The sequence below is a fragment of the Mustela nivalis genome (assembly GCF_964662115.1).
Source record: "Mustela nivalis genome assembly, contig: HAP1_SCAFFOLD_3085, whole genome shotgun sequence".
In the NCBI taxonomy this organism is placed as follows: domain Eukaryota; kingdom Metazoa; phylum Chordata; class Mammalia; order Carnivora; family Mustelidae; genus Mustela; species Mustela nivalis.
The window spans coordinates 3,842-16,842 of record NW_028133585.1 but is presented as its reverse complement, the minus strand read 5'-3'; the positions used below and the strand labels follow the sequence as shown (position 1 = coordinate 16,842).

The 13,001-nt window shown below is 39.9% G+C and overlaps 1 pseudogene across 1 annotated transcript; it reads left to right on the top strand.

The window, feature by feature from the left end:
• Positions 1-9,894: 9,894 nt before the first annotated feature.
• On the top strand, positions 9,895-10,519 carry LOC309858654 (large ribosomal subunit protein eL43 pseudogene; annotated as a pseudogene). The gene has a single exon. The product of its transcript is annotated as a large ribosomal subunit protein eL43 pseudogene (transcript).
• Positions 10,520-13,001: the final 2,482 nt, after the last annotated feature.

The following is a 13,001-nucleotide window of genomic DNA, read 5'->3' as shown; positions in this document are numbered from 1 at the left end:
AGGCTTTAACCCACCAGCCACCTGGGCGCCCGAAATTGCTTCATTCTATCTTCCAGATCCCTTAATGTCTCTTTCCTATTTTCCATCCCTTTGTCTCTTCTTTGTGTTGTGTTTTGAATATATTTTTCAGAGCTCTCTACTTGGTTACTGATTCTTTCCTTGGTGTATCAAATTCATAAGTGTCGAATCCATAATTTTTCATTTCTAAAAATGTTTTTCAAATATACTCTGTCAGTTTATAGTCTGATTCTTTATTCATAATTTTATTTCCATAAACATATTAAAATACTTCTTTTATATTCTGTCTGATAATTCCACTCTGCATTCTTCACGGGTCTTCATTTTCTTGGGCTTCCTCAATGTATTTTATCATTTTTGAGTAGGAGCTAAAATTTCTTAGAAATTTATTATGAAGAATTCTTTGAGGCATAGGATGCGAGCTACTCTGAGGGGGTATGTATTTTGTTCTGCTAGGCACTTCAAGGGAACTAGCCCTTCAATGTAGCTAGCATCACTTTGGCAACATGAATTCATCTCATAGATCCTCAAAAGGGTTGACTTATGGTTACAAATTCTCAGGAAAGATTTTTTTTTTAACCTTCCACCCAGCCACATTGTTTAAGACAAGCAATTGTTTTTCCCTCTGTGACAGGTTTAGTTCTAAACTACCCTTGCACTAAATCACCTTTACACTGAGCCATGGCTACCTGAGGTCCTGACTTAATGGGAGGGGTCCTATTAGACTGTCACTTTGGGCACATTCTAGGATTCATCTCCTTTCTTCCATGGAAAATGAGAGCTTGAATATCATCTCATTCAGCAAGTATCTATGAGGCAAAAGCCAACTTCGGGGCTCTGCTTACCCTTCTTAGTTTTTGGCCTTTGAGGATTCCTTAATAACCGCTGGCTCACGAACACATTTTTTCAAAATGGCTTTTATATGTTATCCAGCACATTTAGTTGTTTCCAACAGGAGGATCAGTCAAAGTAGTTACTCCTCCAGACTGTAAGAAACGGAAGTTCACATAAAAGCATGATGTATGGTTTAATGTTGCTTGTTTATGTGGAAAAGGAGTGAGGAAAGGCAACAGGTTGCAGCTGGGGATATAGCTGAAAAACTCAGCAGGGACTAGCCTTGAATGTCAACCTACATTTGAACTTTATCCAGCAGGTAATGGAGGTGCTTCTGAACTTGACCACAAGATTAATAAGGTTCTTCATATACTAACATTTTAGGATTTGACTGTTGTTTACCTTTAAAGTAGTTTAGTTTCTCACAGTGTGGCCAAGTTCCACCTGCATCGGAACCATCTGATTCATATATCAAAACTTGCGGACTTCCAGGTCCCATCACAAATCTACTGAATCAGTATCCTCAGGGAGGGAAGATCGGCAGGCTGGGAAATCACTTTCTAATGACATAGAATGGCATAAATATTCACAGGAGCACCTGGCTGGCTCTGTTGGTAGGGTGACTCTTGATTTTGGGGTTGTAAGTTCAAGACCCACACAAGGTATAAAGATTACTTAAAAATAAAATCTTAAGAAAAATAGAAAAAAGTCACTTACATGTGTCCTTTGCTGTGAGTATTAATTCATTTAATCTTTGTTTAGGGGCTGGGTGGCTCAGTCATTAGGTATCTGCCTTTGGCTTGGGTCATGACCCCAGGGTCCTGGGACTAAGCCCTGTATCAGGCTCTCTGCTAGGCAGAAAGCCTGCTTTTCCTCTCCCACTCCTCCTGCTTGTGTTTCTGCTCTCGCTGTCTCTGTCAAATATATAAATAAAATCTTTAGGAAAAAAATAAAGAAAATAAACCTTTGTTTAAGTGTTATAAAGTGTGCATGTTGGTATGTGTGAGTGTGTGCTTATACACATGCTGGGCCAAGCTATAAAATGTGTTTTTATGTGTTGAAGTCAAAAAACTTAGAGAAGCAATGTCTTAGAGGATGCCCTTTATATTGTTTTTGATCAGATTTTACCTGTAATTAAAATCTTGTGTGGAAAAGGAATGCAGTATAATTTCCCCCTGAATAAACCTGCCCATAGCAGGCTGGAACACATCTATATTTGTACATAAATCAATTAATTTTGGCATTTCCTGACTCAAAATGAAGTGATGAAAAAGCATCTCCATGAACCTGGTATGGGTGGAAACATGCTGTTAATTGTCACCTATTCAAGAACTGTTTTGTCATTTTCCTCAAGAGATTACAAAGCCTATGTTCTGGCTCTCAGTACATCTCAGTAACCTTGTACTTTAGAAGATAAAGTATCACAAAATCCTGGCAAAACTAATTCCAAAGTACTGAGGTGATCCCTTCAATGTGCAGGATTTTGTATGACTTCCACAAATGGTGATGGGTTTTTTCTTGTACTTGCTTCAGTGGTATAAGTGTGTGCGCATGCACGTGTGTGTGTGTTTGTGTGTGTGTTTATTTGTGGCCTATTCTCCAAAAACACTGATGAGCAAGGACAAATACAAACCCATCCATCCAAGCATCAAGAGAAAATACACACACACACACACACACACACACACACACACAAACACATATTGTTGTCCTGAATATATTTCACAGGTTTCAGTGATATATTTACTGCCTATTATAATTCCACTTCCACATACCTCTAGTATTGGTATTTATCTTTTTTCATTAAACCAAATCGCAGTTTTATACAAAAAAGCTTTCGTGAAGAATATTTTAGAGATATCACCTCACACCTTTAGAATGGCTAGTATCAAAAAGACAAAACATAACAAGTGTTGGCAAGGATGTGAAAAAAAGGGAACCCTTCTGCACTGTGGGTGGGAATGTAAACTGGTGCAGTATGGAAGTTTCTCAAAAAATTAAAAATAGAAATAACATATAATCCAGTAATTCCACTTCTGGGTATGTACCCAGAGAAAACAAAAACACTAGTTTGAAAAGATACATGCCCTCCTATCTATGTTCATTCCAACATTATTTACAACAACCACGATATAGAAGCAAACTAAGCATCCATCAATAGAAGAATGGATAAAGAGGTAGTATGTATAGACAATAGAAGGTTGCTCAGTCATAAAAAAAATTAAAATCTTGCCATTTGCATCAACATGGGTAGACCTAGAGGATATTATGCTAAGTGAAATGAGTCAGACAAAGATAAATACCATATGATTTCACTTAGATGTGGAATCTAAAGCAAACAGACAGATAAATGGGACAAGACAAAACATGAACACACTCATAAATACAGAGAACAAACTGGTGTTGCCAGAGGGGAAGCTGATGGGGGTATGGGCAAATAGGTGAAGGAAATTCAGAGGTCAAACTTCCAGTTATAAAATATGTCTTGGGTTGGGGGGCGCCTGGGTGGCTCAGTGGGTTAAGCCTCTGCCTTCGGTTCAGGTCATAGTCTCAGGGGCCTGGGATCGAGCCCTGCATCAGGAATCTCTGCTCAGCAGGGAGCCTGCTTCCCCCTCCCCCTCTACCTGCCTTTCTGCCTACTTGTGATCTCTCTCTCTCTCTCTCTCTCTGTGTTAAATAAATAAAATCTTTTTAAAAATAATAAAATAAAAAATAAAATAAGTCATGGGGATACAGAGTATAGCATAGGGAATATAGTCAATAATATTGTAATAACTTTGTATGTTGACAGATGATGACTACACGTATCATAGTGAACTTTTCATAATGTCTTAAATGTCAAGTCACTATGTTGTGCACCTGAAACTAATATACTATTGCCTGACAACTATACTTCAATTAAAAAAATTATTTCATTTTTAAGATTTTATTTACTTAGAGAAAGAGCACACGTGCACAAGCAGGGGGAGGGGCAGAGGGAGAGGGAAAGAATCCTCAAGCAGACTCCATGCCGAGCATGGAGCCTGAAGCGGGGCTCCACCCATGACCCCGAGATCATGATCTGAGTCGGTCACTCAACCAACTGAACCACCCAGGCGCCCCTATTTTATTTTATTTTTAATAAACAAATTTTTAAAAGAACGTCTTATATCCTTTTTTCAAAAGGAAAATCGGAATCACTTGCCCAAAGAAGAGGTAATGGTAAAAAACAAATGCATAAGAAGGAGAACCAAGTCATCACCCTCATATTCCAAAACCTGTCAAGGCTCTGAACCTGAATGAAACCTGTTCTCTTTATTTTAAAAAGAGACTTGAATGTTTCTTTCTAAAGACCTCCAGCGGAGGAGGGATGCCTGGCTGGCTCAGTCCACAGAGCATGGCACTCTTGATCTCAGGGTTATGAGCCCAAGATCCATGTTGGATGCAGAGCCTACTTTAAAAAAAAAAAAAAAAAAAAAAAAAAAAATTAAAAACCTACCAGGATCAAACTGAGTCTTTTTCTGTGATGTTATCAAAAGGCATGAGAGGGGTGCCTGGGTGGCTCAGTGGGTTAAAACCTCTGCCTTCCTGGGATCCAGCCCTGCATTGGGCTCTCTACTCCGCGGAGAGTCTGCTTCCCCCCTCCCCTCTCTCTGCCTGCCTCTCTGCCTACTTGTGATCTCTGTGTGTCAAATAAATAAAATCTTTAAAAGAAAAAAAGGCACGGGAGATTAGAAAAGGAAATAACCTTCTCATTAGTGATTCATTTTGGTTTGCTTTTGTTTTGTTTCTTGCGATTCCTTTTCAGGCTGAACAAGTATCTCTTAGGATCATCTCCTATTCCACTGATCCTTCAAATCTGGGCAAGGACGTTATAGATCTGAGGTTCTCAAACTGCAGCATACATCAGAATCACCTGAAGGGTCTGTCAGACCAGATGGCTGGGCCTCATCCCCCATTTCTGAGTCAGCGGGTGAAGCCCAAGAAGTTTCCAGGTGGTGTTCATGCTGTAGGTGCAGATCACACTTTGGGAACCACTGCACAGATGAGTCCTCCACATCTCTTACCCCCTGGTTCAAGTGATCCTCCTTTGCTGCTCTCTGTCCATATTAAACTTCTCCTAGTCATTTCTTGTCCATCTCACCAATTCTGAGTCTTTTCACCCAAGACAAACATCATCCTCCCTTCACAAGTCCCATGCTTTGAAGTACTTTTTGCCTATCAAACAGAGCACACTTATCACGTAATAATTTCTTTTCTCATGTTTTATTAATCAAAGACAAGGGAACTGCCAGTGAGAGCTTCCAGTCAGCATGGGGTAACTGGTGTTTCTATACTGAGTTGATGTAATTCTAGCCCAGAGCGAGGAAACCTGATGTTTTAGCTTAATTAGCCTGTGCGTCTAATCTCTGGTAAATACGAGCTTTTTTGGTTAGTCTTTTTGAAGTACCGAAAATAGCTCACAGACAGCCCTCCCTATTCTCCCTCATTACCCTGTGGGGCTGAGAAGCTCAGGTTAGGACCACCTGGTATCTATCACTCATTTGTTAATTAATCACTGATTGTCTTCTGTCATTTCTCCTATTGTTGTGCCTTAAGAGCATGAAGGGGCTGCATCTGGCCCTTCTTGTAAACCATACCATACCTTGCTCAGGGCTTTAGGGTTAGCAACTGCCGTCCTTCCCACAAAAGCCAAAAAACCAAAGATCCAAAACAAAAACCAGAAAAAGAAAACTATTTATTTCATTTAGATATTTGACAATACCACAGTTGTATCCAGGAGAGAGCAACACAATGAAAGAATATTTGCAGTAAAATAGACCAGTATTGTAAATAGGAGAATTGAGCTCAAAAGTTACCCTTTGGGGGATAGAAAACAAGTCAACAAAACAATTGATTTCCAGCCTTGGTAAAGAGCCTTGGAAATAACTACCTGCATGAGTGGGTGCACCAGAATATGATTCCAACGGATTGCTCTGCCCAGTGCCTCCTGGAAGGCTGGTAAGGGGGAAATGTTTGAAATCAGTCTGACTGAAACACAAGCAGATGAACTGAGTATTTGGAGTGATGATAAGATCTTAATGAATCAGAAATACCTCTGCCTTCCTCAAGAGTGACTTTCTTCAAAAAAAAAAAAAAAGAGTGACTTTCTTTTTTCCAAAACTCTTCTTAAAACTCATGTCTTCCCAAAAGCCATCCCTGGTGGTGACTACCACCACCCCTCCCCTGTCTGATTCTGATCACACTTTATTGCCAAGTCCCTTGCAATACTGAACATTGCATTAAAATTGCTATTGAAAGCGTTTTGTGTGTGTGTGTGTGTGTTTGGGAAGGTGCCCTTCTTCCCTCCAAGAAATAGCTCCCCACCCACCTGTAACAAAGACCTAAAACTTGACTATTATAATTTCTTTGTTTTTATGGCCTTGCTTATGTCAGGCATCTTCTTTCAAAATGCCAATAACAGTAAGCTCTTACCCATCATTAATCTTTTGGTGTCCCTTCCTGCCCTTTGCTGATGAAGGGGCTGCTCAGATACTATTGCCAGCAATGCTTTGGATAGTTCCACTAAGGAAATTCCAAAGGAATCTTTTAACTACTAATGACTTTGGAATAGATGCAAAAAGCGAGGTTTTAGGTTTTTGTTTTACTCATTCCAAAGACTTATTAGATTTAGCTAATTATATAGCTTATCAAAATAAAAGATCTTATGGGTGCCATGTGATGGTCTACCTCATCATTCATGCCTGATTGAATAACATGGTTAAAATCCAAGGAGCTCCTCCTCTAATGAAGTTCCTGCTCTGGTCTGTTGCTATGGCAACTAAGGGCTATGGTCCAAAATGACAGCAAATATATTAAATATTGCAGCAAATCCATTTTCTTCCTGCTTTAGTGACCTCAGAGCCAAAACTGTATTTGATAGCATACAAGTTGAGATGGAGTATTGTGCCTGCTACTTTTTTCTTTTTTGACATGGAAACCAATCATACTTATATTCTCTAGCACAGCGTTATCCGTGTAGCAAGCACTGAAAAAAATACTTGAGGGAAGTTAGTTCTATATGGTGGATTGACCACACACACTTATTAAGCCTCTTTTTCTTGAGACCCCACTAAAATGCAATAAAGAAATTAAAAAAGAGTATGTCTTATTAAACAACAAAAATTCAACTGAGTCATTTAAAAGATCAAATTGGCTTTCTTGAATGCTTCATGAATCAGGCAGCATCTCACCTAGCAAATAGAAAGATGTTCTATTGAGCTACAGAAAAGGAAAGGGTTTTTTTTTGTTTGTTTTTTGTTTTTTTTAAAGGCATAGAGACATAGAGGGAGAGGAAAAAAGGAAATTATTAGCAAAGAATGCATTGTTTAAGGCAAGGTCACCCTCCTAAGGGGAATGGAAGGGACCTATCAGTAAGTTTTCTAGCGCTGATCAGGAAATTCCATGTTGACTGGTTAAAGGTCACATTCCTGGAAGGACTGAAACTGCAGTTAGGTTTAGGTATTAAGTCTTGGTTTGCTGACATAGGATCTTACCATAAGTGACTCCATTTTGGACCTGTTGTTTTCTTTTTAACAGTTCATGCGGACAAAGAAAGTGAAATGAAACCAAAGTAGGCAAGTGATTTTTTAGCTTTTTTTATTGTGTTATAAAATATACATAAAACTTACCACTTTAACCATATTTAAGTGTATTATTTGATGACATTAAGTGCATTCACACTGTTATGCAACCATCCCCACCATCCATCTCCAGAACATTTTCATCTTCTCAGACTGAAAGTTGGTACCAATTAAACAACTCCCTATTCCCTCCTCCCCTCAGCCATGGTAACTGCTATCCTATTTTCTGTCTGAATGAATTTGACTACTCTAGATACATAACCTAAGTGGAATCAGACAGTATTTGTCCTGTTATTGTGTCTGACTTATTGCCCTTTACACAATGTCTTTAAGGTTTAAATGTATCAGAATTGTAGCATGTATCAGAATTTCATTCCTTTTCCGCCCATACGAAATCAGATTATATTTTGTTTTCAGCTTTACTGAGGTGTAATTGACAGAATTTGATTTCTTTTTGAGGAGGAATAATAACTCTATTATATGGATATACTGCATTTGGTTTATCCATTCATTGACAGACACTTTGGTTGTTTCCACCTTTTGGCTGTTGTGAATAATGTGGCCGTGAATATCAATCCACAAATATTTATTTGAGTCCCTGCTTCCAAACTTTTGTATATGTACCCAGAAGTGGAATCACTGAACAAATGGTGATTCCATGTTTAACTTTTCAAGGAACTGTTGGACTGTTTTCTATAGCAGATGCACCATTTTATATCCAGCAGTGTGGAAGTGTTCCAATCTCTCCACATCCACCCAAAATTTCATTGTTTTTGTTGTTTTGATAAACAGCCATCCTACTTGGTGTGAAGTGGTATCTCACTGTGGTTTTTATTTGTATTTCCCTAATGATTAGTGATGTGGAGCAGCTTTGCATGTGCTCTGGCATTTGTTCTCTTCATTTTTTTTTAAAGATGGAAAGCAGATGGAGGGATGGTAACCATCTTAGCAGAGCAAGGGGGCTTACGGATGAGAAGCAAACTGATTTGCCCCAAAATGGTTCTGAACAACTCGGGCTGAGAGGGAGGGATGAGCCAGGGTGAGGGTCAAGGCTGAAAACATCCTCTGCCCCAACAGCCAAGCAGCTACCCCTCACCCAGGCAGGAAAAAGGAAGCTTAATCCCTGGGAAATCTGAACAGGGGAGGCCCCAGGCTCTTGTGCAACTGTCAGAGAGCCAGCAGGAGATGGTAAGGTTGCACAATGGAGAGACTTGGTGAGACTGCATCCTGTGCAATGGGACCCCCCAATCCTGTTCCTTGCCCCCAATCCTGTTCCCGACTCTGCTCTTGAAATGCAGGGAATGCATGTTACTCCGAGGCAGAAGATGAAGACTTCTCATTAAAAAATTTAACTGTCTCAGGAGGAGAAAATAATGGGTAGTGACATCTGGGTTTCCCCTAACAAAACAGATCCCCACCAAAAACCCAATAGTGAAAGCCTTCACTTGATAAGCTCTGCCTATGTACATAAGGCTAGTATTGTGCCTTACCCTAAAATATGAGACCATAACTAAGGATCACTAACGTTTGAGGAAGGTTTCCATCATGAAAGACAGAGATCAAGACAGTCCGAGAAAAGAAAAAAAAAATTAACCCAGGAAGAAATTGATGATGCCAGGAACAGAAGAAAGCTTTATATAAAAACTATAATATAGCCAGAAAATTAAGTGAAGATATTGCTTCCATCAATTTTTTAAAGAACAGGACACTATGAAAAACAAAAAGAGCCCTTGGAAATAAAAATGATGATCAATATTAAAGAGTTAATAGGTTGGAAGTAATAAAAAGTCCAAATGATGAAAAGTAATAGGGATAATATAAATGTTAAAGACTTGGGGACTCAACTGAATTTAATGCCTAAATAAGAAAACAGAGGAGAAGATTATAAAAGAAATAATTTAAGAAAAATTCCTGGAACTGAAGGACAAGAGTATCCAACTGAAAGCATAGGAGGGGCACCTGGGGGGCTCAGTTAGTTAAACATCTGCCTTCAGCTCAAGTCATGATCTCAGGGTCCTGCGACCAAGCCGGGCTCCCTGCTTAGTGGGAAGTCTGCTTCTCCCTCTGCCCCTCCACCTGCTCTTTCTCTCTCTCCAATAAATATACTTTTTTAAAAAAGCACAATGAATGAAAAAAGACCAATGCCAAGTTTTAGCATACCAGGGATACACAGAAGAACTAGAAGTGTCCAGATAATTAAGTCACATACAAAGGCAAAGACAAAGGTATTAGACTTCTCAAAAATGACCGTGAAAGCTGAGAGTGGAACATGCCTTCAAGGGAAAATGATTTGTAACCTAAGTTCTATATAGCCAAGCTGTAAATCCAGAGCAGGGGTCGAAAAAAAAGACATTTTCAGATTAGCAAGGACTCACAAAATCTATATCTATGTACCTCTCTTAGAAGGCAACAGAAACCAGAACAAGGAAACAAGACGTGGAACCCAGGAAACAGAGGTTCCAACATAGAAGAGAAGCAAAGAGAATTTGCAGAATAAAAACTAGGTGAAAGGCCTAATGAAAAACTTACCTATCTAGAGCAGGAAGACTCCAGAAAGCACTGGAAAGTATATCCATGTAAGTATGAAAAATGTCTTATAGACCTGAATGCTCTCACAGCAAAGAAAAGAACAGGTACATAAAAAATAATGCAAATAAAAGAAATAAACAATAACAACAAAAATTATCAGCACACTGAGTTTCTTCCTCTCTGGGCTCAGACCTAGTTTGTGGCGACATGGCTAAACGCACCAAGAAGGTCGGAATCGTGGGCAAATATGGGACCCGTGATGACGCCTCCCTCAGGAAGATGCTGATGAAGATTGAGATAAGCCAGCGCCAAGTACACTTGCTGCTTCTGTGGCAAAACCAAGATGAAAAGATGAGCTGTGGGGATCTGGCATTGTGGCTCCTGCACAAAAACCATCGCTGGTGGCGCCTGGACCTACACCACCACTTCTGCCATCACAGTAAAGTCTGCCATCAGATGACTGAAGGAGTTGAAAAGACCAGTAGAAGCGCCACCATTTGAAACATTGCCAGCCTATAATAAATGGGTTAACTTATGTAACAATTTTTTTTTTTAAATTATCAACTCCAGTAAAAATAAGAATTTATACAAAGAAGGAAATATAATCACAGTACACTTTTTGGCTTTGCGGGGGATAACAAGTGTATAAACATAATATAATAATCAATAAATATTGCTTTAACAAAAATTATTCTTTGATGAGGGGCGCCTGGGTGGCTCAGTGGGTTAAGCCTCTGCCTTCGGCTCGGGTCATGATCTCAGGGTCCTGGGATCGAGTCCCATATCGGGCTCTCTGCTCAGCAGGGAGCCTGCTTCCTCCTCTCTCTCTCTGCGTGCCTCTCTGCCTACTTGTGATCTCTCTCTATCAAATAAATAAATAAAATCTTTAAAAAAAAAAAAGCATTTAAAAAAAATTATTCTTTGATGATAGGAGTTTGCAGGAAAGGGTCAGAAGCAAGTAACAGGTTTTTATTCTACATAACAGCAAGTCAAAAGGTGATTTCTAAAATTAATAAATCAGGACGCACTGGTATCAGTATTTTATTAAATCAGGAAGCACTGGTATCAGTATTTTATTTTGATTTGTAGCAATAAGTATCTTGATGGTGGTAGATAGATGATGGCCTAATGAGCCTTCTCTAACTCAGCCTTTTTTAATGGAACCGGTACAGACTCATTCTTGACCAGGTTCCCAGGGGCATCAGGGAAAGATAATAGCTAAGAATACAGGTTCTGGATTCAGACTTCCTGAGTGCTCAGCTTGACCTGCCACTTCTTACCACTAGGCTAAATTCAGACAGGTGAACTCACCACTCTCCTCAATTTCCCCATATGTAAAATAGAAAACATAATAGTACCTCTCTAATAGGATTATTGTGAGAAATAAAAAATGTGCGTAAAGCCCTTAGCATTCTGCCTGGCACACTGTACACAATCATAAAGTATTAGTGATCATTATTTTATCATTCTCACTTATGGTTCTACCAGGATATGCCACTCCTGCCACCTTTCAGTGTCCCTCTAAAAAGATCACTATGATAGAGCTATAGGTGAAGGACACAGAACAAGTAACTAGAATTCAGTCTCTGCACCTCGGGTTACAAATAGCTAGATCCTACATGCAAAGCTAAGCAGGTTTGGTGCCTTCCTCCACCTTGCTATTTTTCTGCTTGGGACAAGAACTGTAGGTAACAGTATAAAGAGTAGTTAATAAAGGAGACTAAAATCACACTCAGGTCAAATTCTCACTTCCTATCTATTGACTACATAAATATATGCTAATTTGTTGATTCTATGGGCGGAACTGTGTCCTCTCAAAATTCGTATGTTGTAGTCTTAATCCTCACTAGCGCACAATGCGACTGTATTTGGAGACAGTGTCTTTAAAGAGGTAATTAAGGTGAAAATGAGGTCTTATGGGTCTTATGGGTCTTATAAGAACAAAAGATTAGGACACAGACATACACAGAAGAAAGACCTTGTGAGGACAAAGGGAGAAGGTGGTCATCTGCAAGCCAAGGAGGGAGACCTCCAAAGAAATCAACCCTTCCAACAACCCCTTATCTCAGACTTCTAGCTCCCAGAACTGTGAGGAAATAAATTGTTTAAACTGCTCAGTCTGGGGTACTCTGTGCCAGCAGCACTGGGAAACTAATACACTTGGTCTCAGTTTTCTGGAAGGTAATGTAAGAATGCATATACCTCGTGAGATCATTGTGAGGATTAAATCATCTAGAAAAGTATTTATCACAGTACTTGGCACATAGTAGTTACTCAATAAATATATGCTAGTATCATTATTATGTTGTTACTATTATTAAAACAATTACTCGGGGCGCCTGTGTGGCTCAGCGGGTTAAGCCACTGCCTTCGGCTCAGGTCATGAACTCGGAGTACTGGGATCGAGCCCCACATCGGGCTCTCTGCTCAGCGGGGAACCTGCTTCCTCCTCTCTCTCTGCCTGCCTCTCTGCCTGCTTGTGATCTCTCTCAAATAAGTAAATAAAATCTTTTTTTTTTTTTTTTTTATTTATTTGACAGAGAGAGAGCACAAGTAGACAGAGAGACAGGCAGAGAGAGAGAGAGAGGAAAGCAGGCTCTCCACTCAGCAGAGAGCCCGATGCGGGACTCGATCCCAGGACCCTGAGATCATGACCTGAGCCGAAGGCAGCGGCCCAACCCACTGAGCCACCCAGGCGCCCCAGTAAATAAAATCTTTTAAAAAAAACAAAACAAGGGTGCCTGGGTGGCTCAGTGGGTTAAGCCGCTGACTTCGGCTCGGGTCATGATCTCAGGGTCCTGGGATCGAGTCCCGCATCGGGCTCTCTGCTCGGCAGGGAGTCTGCTTCCTCCTCTTCTCTCTCTCTGCCTGCCTCTCTGCCTACTTGTGATCTCTCTCTGTCAAATAAATAAATAAAATCTTTAAAAAACAAAACAAAACAAAACACAATTACTCTGCTCTTTCCATAGAAGGAAAAGAGAAGCTAAGGGACCAACACAACCAAAATTATCAAAGCTA